We start from the raw sequence: 12,887 nt of genomic DNA on the forward strand, positions 1-12,887 counted from the left end.
CTTTCGAGCTGCAAAAACCTAAATTGGGTCAGGCCAATCACGTCGTGTATAGAGTAGGCGGGGCGGGCTTAACATAATGACGACAGAGTTGCGACGGTTCCCTGCTTGAAAACAAAGAATGGCAGCTGCTGGAGAACAGTCTGACGAATCGGCTTTGTCCGCGACTCTGGAGGACTTGGAGTTAAGTTTTTCTTTGAGAAAAGAGCAAAGAACGGCACTTAAGTCATTCTTAAAAAAAGGAAGATGTGTTCGTAGTTTTGCCGGCCAGATATGGCAAAAGATGAATCTATCAACTAGCTCCGCTGTTGGGAAAACGCTCTGGTTGGTTGAAGCGCTGTCCTATTGCGTGCAGAGGGAATTTGAAAGACAGCCGTTTATCCCGCCCCTTGGATTGAGCCGTGTCTATGGTGAGTTGCCAGACCTAACGTCTTGATGTAGGTCTGGCTTGCCAGGCTACAATTGTCTGATAATAAATAAATAAAAAAATAATAAATAAAAAAAAACAAAAAACGTGCATATCTTACAGTTTCCTTCAAATTCTACCCTTCAAATACATTAGTATTTTTCATAATATTGGGAAGACCCCGAAAATGGTTAGGCTACTGTCTGTCTGTGCATGACACCAACTCTGCGTGCAACAGAGGTTTTACAACCTACGGTCATCAAACTTATTCGAACCTGGGCCAATGGACCATTCGATCACCGAGCGAGTCCTTCAGAGTCTGTCATTATACAGTCTATGTTGCTAAGACATCTGCTTAGAGTAATCGCGCATCATTGATCATTATTCGCATGAGAAAATTTCTCTTCAAGCAACCCTCGCTGTAGTTGAAACATTAAAACATAGCATTCCACAGGAAAAGTGTTCAAAAGCAGCACATCCACTACAAATATTTCTATTTAAATTAATATTAAAATATTGTATCTGCTGGACAATGATTTCCAGTGCTTAACTCCATTAATGAGAGTAGCATGCAGTGTTTAAATTATTCTGTTTACTTCATTACTTCGCTCACTCCAGTAAAGTGCGTACGCAGTTGAGTGTCTGTACCGTGTGCACATATTTACACCTACTTTATTTTTTATAAATCCCGATATGTGCGTTGAAAATTGAGTACACACATTTCAATGCCTTTTTATGCGTATTCTCTGTTTATACATCAGGGCCCAGGTCTCACATGATGGAGAGGGAGAGATGATGGACAATTATTGGATGTGGTTACAGCTGAGGGCCATTTCCACTCCCTTAGAAAACAGGGGAGTAGGGAAGGAGGTGGATGATAACCCTTCTGGAACAAGCAAATGGAGATGATGACCATATTCTGGAGCGAAAGCAAGAGCAATTTGGGTCAATGAATTATAAGGGTGTCCACAATAAAGAAAAGGAAAAATCTTTGAAAAATATAGTTTACATTTTTTTTTTTGTCAAGTTCTTAGAAATGTACAATGTGTATTCATGTTAAAAAAAATACCATTTTCAATACAAGTTTCAATTGGTGAAAAGGTGTGACAAAAAAAAGTACAAAATTTTTTTTTTTTACAAATATCATCAATTCATATGACTCGCCAATGGATAGTGACCTCTGCAATTTTAGATCTTTTAACAGTAATAATAAAATAATAAAATAAAATAAGATTACGAAAAGTTAATGAAAATAGAGACATAAGATTATTTTTAAATAAATTAGGACGACAAAAAGGAATCATGTCACTGACCCAATTGTAGGTTATCCAAAAACAGAGGTTCCTCTTTAGACAAACACAAATAACCTTAAGCTGAGGGGTTCAGGATGATGCACAATAGTCTCAGCCACAACGGACCGTTGGCTGAACGTCTGATGCATATGGCACACTTAACTGGAAACACTTCAGGATTTTCAAAGTCATCATATGATTGGGTGAATTCTACAGGATGTCCGGCAGTCGTGTGTGTCGAGTTCTTTATTGGCCCGCTTGGAAACAAAGATGACGTGATGCCAAACCCCCTCATGGAAGCAGAACGCCGGCGTATTTACAACTGTGACAATGAGTGATTATCAGGATCAACTAAATGAGGATTTTGAAGTATGTAAAATTTGCGGCATAGACTCTTTACAATCCGTCCACGAGATTTACACACCGCTCTGTTATTGTAGGGACATTGACGTTACATTTTCACGCCCCTTAACATGACGCGGAACAAAACGAACTCTGATTGGTTGTTTTACATGTCAGTCAGACTGCCTCTGCACGGTCCTTACCCAATGAAAGCTGACCTTCTGCCGTCAGTCTGAAGGTCTGGCTATGTGAGACTAGAAGCACAAGGAAGCAAGTTAAGTGAAGTGAATTCATAGTCATAAATTCTAAAGCTCCTCTCATAATAATTCTCTGGAAGAAACTACGTGTAAAGTGAATCAATGGAAGAAATTATAGAGGATTAAGTGGAAAAAGCAGGGATTCTTTTTTGTTTTGCGTCAGCTCTGAGCTCTCTCAGTTGAAGGATGGATCCTGGGGGCAAGGCCTGTAGGCCTCATTCCCCCCACAGCATGCAGAGAATTCCTAATAGTACCGCACATTAAGAGAGCGGAACAGACTACTCAGCGAATCATATAATTGAGTTGAACAGCAGCTGGGGAGGAAAAGAGCAAGAGAGAAGAGGTAGCATCTCCACTGAACATTACAGGGGGAATACATTTCCACCCAGCATCCCAGTTGACAGCTCTTTTCTCGGTCTCCACCCTACTAGGAGAACATTCGAGCAGTTGAAGCATGCTAGAACATGTGGCCTACTGGTGATTGCCCTGGATCGTGAAGAGAGCGCACTCAGATTGTTGAGACGACTTATTGTTCAGGGACAGCAAAAGGAACATGAGGGCCTGCCAGGAAAACAGGGGGATATCTAATTGTGAATGAGTGTGTATGTCTGTCTGAGAATGTTAGTAGCATTACGACTGCACCGAGAAACAAAGTGCAAGCATGTGGAGCCCATGAGAGAGACTGATCGATACCAGGTGCTTGTTCCATTTAGGCCGCCCAAAAAGGACATGAGCTCAAGTTAAAGCACTTCTGTGTCTACTAAATTGGGTCAAGGTAGCACTCTTGTTGCTGTGCTGCATCTGTGCCTACCCTGTGGGTCAAAGGAGGCCGTGTGGAGCTGGCAGGCAACCTGCTTCTTGTCTCCCAAGGTGCTGGCAAATGAAAGAAGGGTGTTGGTCTCCAGGCGGATTCGATCAATCAGCAGTTAGAGGGCAGTGGCGCAAGACACACAGAGGGGCGAGTATGGAACAGGATTGAGCGAAGACGGGCAAGTGTACACATATACACACACAAAAAAAAAAAACACCAGCTGGCTGTCAGCTGAAGTAGGATACCGAGCTTTCCACTGGTGTATGGTTTGTTACAACTATTTGAAATCTGAAATCTGAGGGTGCAAAAAAATCGAGCTGAAGCTGAAGTAGGATACGGAGAATGCTGTTGTCAACAATGGGAACAACGCTTGTAGCCTAAATATAAGAGTTCATTTACACATAGAAAGGGACAAAGAGCCATTAAACATTTTTTAGTCCAAGATGCTTCACCAAAAATAAAGAATAAACAATTATATTCCCACTTTGGTGACATATCAAGCCCCACTACACCTTATTAGACCAAATTCTATGCCATATTACCAAAAGGACACAGAGTAATCGTGACATCTCCATAAGATCTTTAGGATTGGTCCAAAGTAGGCTTCTTTTGTCAGCGCATTTGGACCTCGAACGCGTTCATACCAATCATCTGCATTCTCTGTTCACACACAGCATCATACCGGTAATTTACTGGTAGTGTTACAACTTCTCATTCTGGTAAATTGCCAGAACCGATTTACCGCTATTTTTGAAAAGGTCCTGTTCACACATGATACCGTAGCAGTAATTTACCAGTAAAGACTGCATGTGTGAAAGGGGCTAATAATATAATAACAACTACAACAACAACTATAATAACATAGATATAAAACAATTAGTAGTAATAATCATTTATAAAATAATCAATCAACTAACAACTATTCATAACTAATCATCATTATAATCATCTTAACATTGTAATGGACGGCAAATATTAAAAATGAACACACAGCTCCATTGGCAACACTCATTGGCAACAAAAAAAAAAACAACAACTATAATTGCTATGCTTATATTCATAAATACAGTATTGCAAGCACATGCATGTTTACTCTAATCCATTCTCTTTCCACTCTGTACTTTAGAATACAGGCACTGGTTTAATACACATTTCTGTAGGTAGACTCTCTTCAGTAATAAAGTTTGTGTAAGATTAATGCTACACACAGATAAAGGACAACAAAAGCATGGTTGGTTATCTCACTTTTCCATATGGCTCAGTGTGAATGTTTATGCCAGACGCCAAGCTGCCGGCGTGAGCGATCCCACCGGTTCCTGCACTCCGAAACTCAACTAAGCGCAGGACTCACGACCACCTGGGCCATGTGTGGACACTGCTTTGTCAGAAAAATCTCTTTCAAGTGTGGATTGTGATGATTTCGCAGGGCAGGACGACTCTGGAGTGTGTCGGGTACAGTCATCAGAGGTCCCGGCCAATATGCAGCTGTCAGCTGTTTGAAATCTCACCTTCATTTCCTTTGACAAAGCAGCACAGGCCATATACTGAGCTCAGACAGTGTTACATCCACAGAGAATCATTTCGAAAATTGGAATAGACCCAAACTTCACCTTGACCACTGCTGATACAATCACAAAACATAATGATAAAACAGGAGAGAAAGTGTAGCGATGAGAGAGAGAGCGAAAACGAGTAATCCAGTGCTGTTTAGGCACCACGGTGAATTTGCTCAAAAGTCTGTTTCATTAGTATTCATAAACATGATCCAGGAGCCCTCCGCAACAGTTGTAGGTTTGCATTTACATTTAAGAACACTCGCACAAAAGACGAACACAAGTCTAGAGCTCTTGGCATTGCCACTGCACTGTCTAGAGCAAATGATCTTTTGTGCATAATTAACCTTATTGACATGAGTGCAAAAGAGAATGAGTGTAAAAGATCTTGTGGTTGTTTAGACACTTATCTACTGAAATTGCTTTTGCTGAAACTAGGATTGGGTATTTTTTGTTAATTTTTCCTTTAGAGTACTGGATAGCTCAAAACAGTTTTTATTTTTTTATTTAGGAGGGGCACGTCATGAAGATAAGTGCATTTGGAACTTGTAATTTTTGTTAGATCTGGTCGGTTTACTTATTTATTTATTTTTATTCTCCCCAAATGGATTTTTAAATGCCATTTTTTTATACCATCATATTTCTTATTGTGGTATTGTAATGTCACGTAAGAAAAAAACAAACAATAGACAATTAAAATGCTGGACACTGCTTAATTTTGCAAGAATAGGGAGTCGGACGAAAGCACGTAATTTATTCTTGTGATGGCGAATCTGGATTTTCAATATTTATTAAACTGAAATATTTTTGTGGAAACCATCATGCAATTTTTCAGGATTCTTTGACGTACAGAAAGTTCAAAAGAACAGCATTTGTTTTGAATAGAAATCTTTTGTAACATTATAAATGTCTTTACTTTAGATTTACAATTTAATGCATTCTTGCTGAATAAAACTATTTCTTTCTTTCAAATTAATTTTTTTTAAATAAAAATCTTACTGACCCCAAACTTTTGAATGGTAGTGTGTATATTTCTATACAATTACACTATGCACTAATTCTATAAAACCTAACCTTCTCAATACTTTCACTATTTCTTACTTCCAGCTGAATCACTTGTATTTCTCATTTGTAAGTTGCTTTGGATAAAAGCGTATGTTAAATGAAAAAAATGCAATCATATTTTTTCATTATTGTATTTTTTTAACTTGCAAAACAAGGACAATAACCACAAGAGTGTGACAAAGCTCATAATCCAAATGAAAATGAAGTCGGTGTTTCACGTCAAGCAAGTCGAGCTGAGCTCCAGCTGGATGAAGTTTTTAGTCACTGATTCATAAATAAGATTTCATTAGGTAAAATTAGTTTTCACAAAGAAAATCTCCAGACCATGCCAAGTCATTCACTTCTATTCCAGAGTCATTTCACATCGAATCAAAGTCAAGCCACTACTTGGTAACTGGCACAGACTAGGGCTGCATTTCCCAAAGGCATTGTAGGCCTGTAAGTAGATCAGAGACCTTTGGTGCCAAACGTTTCTATGGTCTACTTAGGCTTATGATGCTTTTTGGAAACGCAGCCCAAGATCTTGATGCATGCGCGTAAACAGAAATTCTGATTTGATTTCACTTTCAAATGTGGTTCTAAGTATAATATCCGTTTATTGTACCTGTATTTCAACATTCATATTCAACCATCTTCTTAGGCTAGATAAGATAGGTCTAATGTGAAAGGTTAATAAACACATGAGAATAAATTAATCATGAGCCGCGTTTCCACTGTCGGGCCAAAAGCGGGCATGTTAGTGCGTGTCAGGGCCAGTCGAGTTTCCACTGTCACTCCCGGGGCTTGATCGGGCCTCGTCGGGGCTTCCTTGGGGCCAACGGCCAGGGTTTTTTGGCCCGCCGAATACCTTGGTCCAAAGCGGGCCAACTGGGGCTTGAGGAGTGGTTACAAACAAAGGCGGAGTCTGGAGACAGCAGTGCCACAGACGACTTCATATACCAGAGCATCAGCATTAAAGACTTAAAATCATTTTTCAGACAGCAGTGAGTGTTTCAAATAACTTGCTTGTGATCCGATGGATTCTGATCACCGTATAAGGCATAAATATTTATATGAAAACCATTACCATAGTAAACATGGTCAATACGACCACTTGAAGAAATCAGATAAATCATATAGGTTATCACAATCATGTATTTATTGTATTTTATCTGTCAGTACGTCTCATCTCTTTATAACGGACTGTCTGATATCCATATTTAGCCCTGCATGTGTCATAAAATAAAGCAACTTTAAAAAATAAAGTTTTTCTCTGTTTCTCTGACTGAGAATATAACTGCATTGGGACTGTCACTGGAGAGAGTGCTAAAGCTCCTCAGGTCGTATTTTTGATGGAAAATATCATTCTTTCTAAATGTGATGTAAAACATACTGTCCTGTGACTACAAAAAAACAGAAACCGACGCGACTGAATTAACTACGTGTATCCTTTCTTTTGTGACCACTTTATTTCTGTGAGACTAATGTGCAATCTTGACACAAATTACATCATCATGATCAATGTATCACTTATTATTGTAAAACGTTGATGCTTAGGTTTAAAATCTATACGTAAACAACAAAAATGCCAACAAACGGCCACTTTTACATGTTTGTTTTGCGATCTTGCTAGTTTCCAGTGACTTCTTTCTGATTAGTTTTCTGATAAAACTTTCATTTGTTGGTGAAATGATGGGTTTGTATGACGTTGTTCCAGAGAGGCGTGTTACGGGCGGGTTTTAATCCAGCGCTGCGGAGCTTCTGGTCCGACAGTGGAAACGCAGTGTGTTTTGGGCTCGGTGCTACAGGTCCGAGGCTATTAGCCCAGCCAGGCCCGTTTAAAGCCCCGGCTCGCACTGGCCCGGCAGTGGAAATGAGGCTATGGAGGAAGTGCACCTGTGCCACCGATGGCATGCAAGTGTTAACATCTATTAATTTTATGTGATGTAGTTTCTTATGAAATGTTGACATACAGTATATGTCCCTATAATATATGTCAGATTGCCTATTACATTCCTTCATTGCAGAACCTGTTTTATTTAATTATAAAGCCATTTAGGAAGCCAAATATCCAAAACAGGGACAAAGTTGTGCTACTCAACGAAAACGCACAGCACACACATTTGTAACATTCTCACAACCCACTGGACAGTGGCAACTGGAAAAGATTACATGCACTGTGCAGACCAGTTTCAACAATGAGGCGCTTCAATGTCTGGCATTATTGCCAGTATTATTGTGTAAACAATCTGTAATGTTTTTAAAGCTAAAGTGTGTAATTTTTTTTGTAAAATACTTTTGTGTTTGAGTTCAATGAGTAGTAAGACATTTTTAGGCTGATTCCCCTGAAAAGTGTACACACTCTGACTCACCATTGGCTGGACCAATGGCGTTACTTTGGGGGCGGGACTATCTGGCTGTTCCTCCAATGTAAGGAAGGGACGTGTCCAGGAAACCTCTTTTAAAACGGTTCATGCATCACCTGAATGGAATTGGAAGTGAGTGGAACATTACGCCTTGCAGTGTAAATGCAGCCACATTTCTGTACGTATGTGTAATGCTATTTAATGCATTTAGCACAGTTTCATTTTCTTTTGGAGATGGAATATCAGATTTCAGATCATAATTTTAAACATTATAAAAGAGGATAAAGCACAAAAATCACAAAAACTCCAGTTGCTCTATCTAGTAGAATCACACTTTTCCTTAATGAAAGGAAATAACATGTCTGTGCTCATGTTAGCCCATCCTTACGCATCACGAGAGATGCCTTTTTCACCTATTAATAATTCACTTCTGCCGATGGCTCTCAATTATTTATGAAAGTTTATAATTCATCTTCCACTTTCACTTCCATAAGGTGAAAAACAAAAAGAGGGGTTGATGTAAAGATCAATGATGCCTGTGAGCATCACACCATTATCAGGTCTGTACTCGGCTGTATCTGACATGAATGCGAATTACAACATAATAAATAAACATCTGACAATTTTTAGTAGTGACTATTTGAGGCATTTTAAATGATCAAATACAGCTCACAGTGAAACAACAGACTGGCAGAATTTCAATTTGTTAAGGAATCCAAGGTTTCATTTTTCATGCATTCCCACGGGCAGGAATGTGAACCGTGTGAGAGATACAGTCAAGGTCTAGATCTTTGGCAGATCAGAAACACTGGTACCTGCCATCAGTTTGCCTCATGTGCCTTTCTGTCTCTGAAACCAGAAGGGAAATGCTTTATACATGGTGACGAATCCCAATTCCAACGATGAAGATTTGATACGGGGCTTTACAGACTCTACAAGACCTACTCAGGTGTTAACAAATTGTAGACTGAATGAGGCTTTTATTGGGCTTTTGCCACTTTTTAATAATAGAACAATAGAGAGGGGCCAAGAAATCATTCCTGCAAACTAAGGATGACCAGGCGCTACTGCGATTATAAAGACTTTCTACAGTATTAGGAGGACCAACTCAATTCAGATGTTGATGTTGTTTTAGACCACATTGACTTTCATTGTATGGACAAAACAGTTGAAACCTTCTTCAAAATATAAGAATAAGTAATGTAAGTAATGACAGCCTAAAAACTACACACTGTGCCATAAAAGTTGTCAATGGAGTGCTGCAGTGATGTATTTTTGTTGGCCAACCTGGAATTTAGGATCACCAATTGTTCCCATGTCAAAAACCCAATAGGATTTTTTTCCATTGGCATTTGGATTATTGCATAAAATAAGCTCTGTGATATTTTCCTTGAAAGTTTGAGTTAGAATAGTTTGCAAGAGCACAATGTTCGTTGTGTGATGATGTTTAATGTCCACGGAAAAGACGGAGCCACAAGTGCTAAAATGCTAGTTTCCAGGTTTTGGCTTTCAAAAATATGTCAGTTTCTGACTATTTAGGAGAGTATATTAACACACACTATCATGTCAGAAGTAAATGCTAGGACTATTTTTGACTACGGCAACAATGTGCCCATTTAAGGACTTTGCAAATTCTGTTTACTCAGTGTTCTGTCCTTTGACAGACATACACCTGGTGCAAGCACACTACAAGAAACAACAAGGCCACACAACAACATTCCAACTGGTAAAGCAATAAACCCTGACCGGCTCCGTTCCTACCTCTGTTTGACAGTGTGGTCCTCCCAGAATCTCATCAAAAGTGGCTCTGCTCGCCTGAGCTCGGGATCTGCAGGTGAGTCTTCCGAGACGCTGCAGGCATTCCTGCGAAACGAATCAGAGCACATCGATTAACAAAGCAATAACAGGAGCAAGCAGGGGAGAATATAAGGGACACGCTGGTGGGCTTCAGACAGTATACCACCCAGGTTTTCTGTGGAAAAACAGTCCTTTCTTAGATTCATTCAATTAAAGTAGCTGGATGGATTTAAAATTTATTAAATGGGGTGTAACGGTACACAAAAATTACGGTTCAGTATGTACCTTGGTTTTAAAGTAATGGATCAAGCAGGGGAAAAAAAATTAAAATAGCTTTTTTTCCTTTTTTTTATTAAGCAGTGGTTTACTGAACAAACTATGGCTCTGTTTTTAAACAAAAAAGTCTGTACTACTGCAACCGGCTGCAACACACTCAGTTTATGATGCTTTTGTAAATGGGGGAAGAGATTTGAAGTTTTTCCACTTTTGGATACTTTTTTAAATTTTTTTTTATATATATATTTTAGTCAGAATTATTGCACTCCCCTTCTATTGCGTGCCATTCATTTAATATACAAGCACGGCAGTCAGATTTAAATGGGATTTGTTTTATAATACTGGGTTGAATAAAACGGGAAGAAAAAAGAAAATAAATTTCAAGGTTTACAATGAGATTTTTTCTTCTAGACCTCTTCAACCGTCTACCGCAGTCAAATAAAAAAAGTAACACAAAACTACAATCAAATCTATGCATATATCGGATCTAAATTTGATTCAAAATTGAGAATCGATTTTTAATCGAATCATGACCTCAAGAATCAAATCCTGAGGTACCAAAAGATTCCACCCCTAATGCACACGCAGACGCTCCATTGAAGTCTGTGAAGTTCTTCATGCAAAATGGAAATACTCGTGTGACTTTCTAACATTTACAGATAAGAATACAACCATAAAATGTAAGTTAAGCACTGAAGAAAACAGGTCTCAAATGCATTAAACAGCACATGCATCTGACATCTGATGTGTTAGCAACAAAGTATATCAATATAAATGCAAATGTCCCATCCTAGGTGGGAAACTCAGTTTCAAATTATGTTCTGCATATTCAGTGGTTAAAACAACGCTGCATTTGTTCGGTAACATTCATGCCAAACCAAAAGACCCATGCTGAAAATTTTTGGGTAACAATACGTGTACCATTACACATATAAAATATTAAAAAAGTGGGGCAGAAAGCATGTTAATCTGGAGTTAAAAGGGTAGTTTACCCAAAAATGAAAAGTGTCATCATTTACTCATCCACACATCAGTCCAAACATCTGTGGAAGTTTTATGGAACTGTGGAAGAAGATACTTTTTTAGTGGTTGAGAAATTTTAGTTTTTTGTTAATGGTAACCAAAACTGTTTGGTTACTAACATTATTAAAAATAACTTCTTTAATGATCCACAGAATAAAGAAGTCCATACAGGTTTGGACCGACATCAGGGTGATTAAATGTTGACAATTTTCATATCCCTTAAAATAACCATACTACTCTATAAGAAGATTAACTAAATAACTAAAAGACAGCAATGGTTGAGTCACTACTGTTTAATAGCTTGCAGAAGCTGCATCAAGAGATCATTTGGAGTATCTAAATCCAGTTACTGCCCTCAAAAGCACGTAAGCGTGCTGCAAGATATATTATATGAATAATTCAAGCAGTATTTGCCCTGTTTTGATGCTCCACAGCTCCGGCAACCACAGGTCAATTTATCCGGTTCCTACCGGTGCAGTCAGGGAACTCTCAAGCCTGCAAAAACTCTTTAAATTGAGCTTTCATGCATGAGCTACAGTACGCATTGTTGCCCCTGACGGGAGAAAACGTGAACAAGGAACTCTCGCAAATGGAGTAAAATCCACTTTAATATCAATGCTGAGATGTGCATTTTATTTCCAAAAAGATACATTATCTTAGAAAGGCCACATTACAGCAGCGGGAGGGGAAAAGTGCTGAATCCGAGCAGTTGGATTGAAGCCACTGAGGGATTGGCAATGACACTGCGGCAGCTCTGGATCAGCGCCAACTGGTTCCTCCAAAAAAAAAGAAGTCATATCTTGCAGTCTGTCATACTGGCAAAGAGGCAAGAGCACCAACATGCTCTTACAGCTATGCTCCAAAAGGGTTAATGTAACGGCGATCTGTCCAAGCAGGACGCGAGATATCCAGTAGAACGCCATAAATGCCGACGCACAATTGCTCAAGCGTAGGGTATCGTTCTCTGCTCTAATGACTGCTCTCTAATCAAGAGCCTCGCATGGAGAGGTCTTGAGTGGCAGATTACAATCAGAGGTGCATGAAATCTGCACAGGGTGCTGTCATCAGTCCTGAGGAGTGACAGGCAGAAAGAATGGTTATTACAGCTGTTCGGGGCCAAGACCCCTCATATATCCGGCTGGCAAGAGCCACTTTAAAAGAGCATCAAAACACAGTGTAGGTGAGCACAAGGAACGGAGCCAAAAATAACAACTTCTCACTTCACTGGTGCCTGTCTGAACAGCTGAGGCCGTTCCTCGCCGGCTCACACAACTGCTGCAGGCTCGCTTTCTGGACAAATGCAAATCTGCGGGTTATTACGGGAGCTCACGACTTGCTGAATCCTGAAAGTCCATAAATGAACTTTATGAAGTATTATTGAAGGCAGTATCAATAACAAAACAACATTCAAAATCCTAGTTCAGAATTAGAAACGTTTACATGAAGCTATACCATCTGAAGAAAGCTTTCTGACATTTTGTGTTATCTTAGTATTTAAAAAAAAGTCTGCCAAGTCAGTCATGCAGTGTGACCATTGTGCAGACGCATAGGGAGGAAAAACAGGAAATTATATTATAGAGAGACCCTTGACCCCAGACAGTCTCTTAAAGGAGCCGTATGTAAGATTGTGGCCAAAACTGGTACTGCAATCACTTTCAAATTACTGTAGAGCGGTGTATCCCCCCCTCCCCCCTGACTCGAGGTTGCCAGATAGGCTGCAGGA

At 39.4% G+C, this 12,887-nt stretch overlaps 1 protein-coding gene across 1 annotated transcript in view; it reads right to left on the bottom strand.

The window, feature by feature from the left end:
• Positions 1–12,887, bottom strand: part of ndst1b (N-deacetylase/N-sulfotransferase (heparan glucosaminyl) 1b) — an 88,717-nt gene that overhangs the window by 48,911 nt on the left and 26,919 nt on the right. Inside the window, exon 2 of the mRNA XM_084136797.1 lies at positions 9,830–9,931. The gene's annotated coding sequence lies outside the window, so the exon portion shown is untranslated. The remainder of the gene's footprint in view (positions 1–9,829; positions 9,932–12,887) is intronic.

Source organism: Abramis brama (assembly GCF_963993115.1).
Source record: "Abramis brama genome assembly, chromosome: 15".
NCBI lineage: Eukaryota > Metazoa > Chordata > Actinopteri > Cypriniformes > Leuciscidae > Abramis > Abramis brama.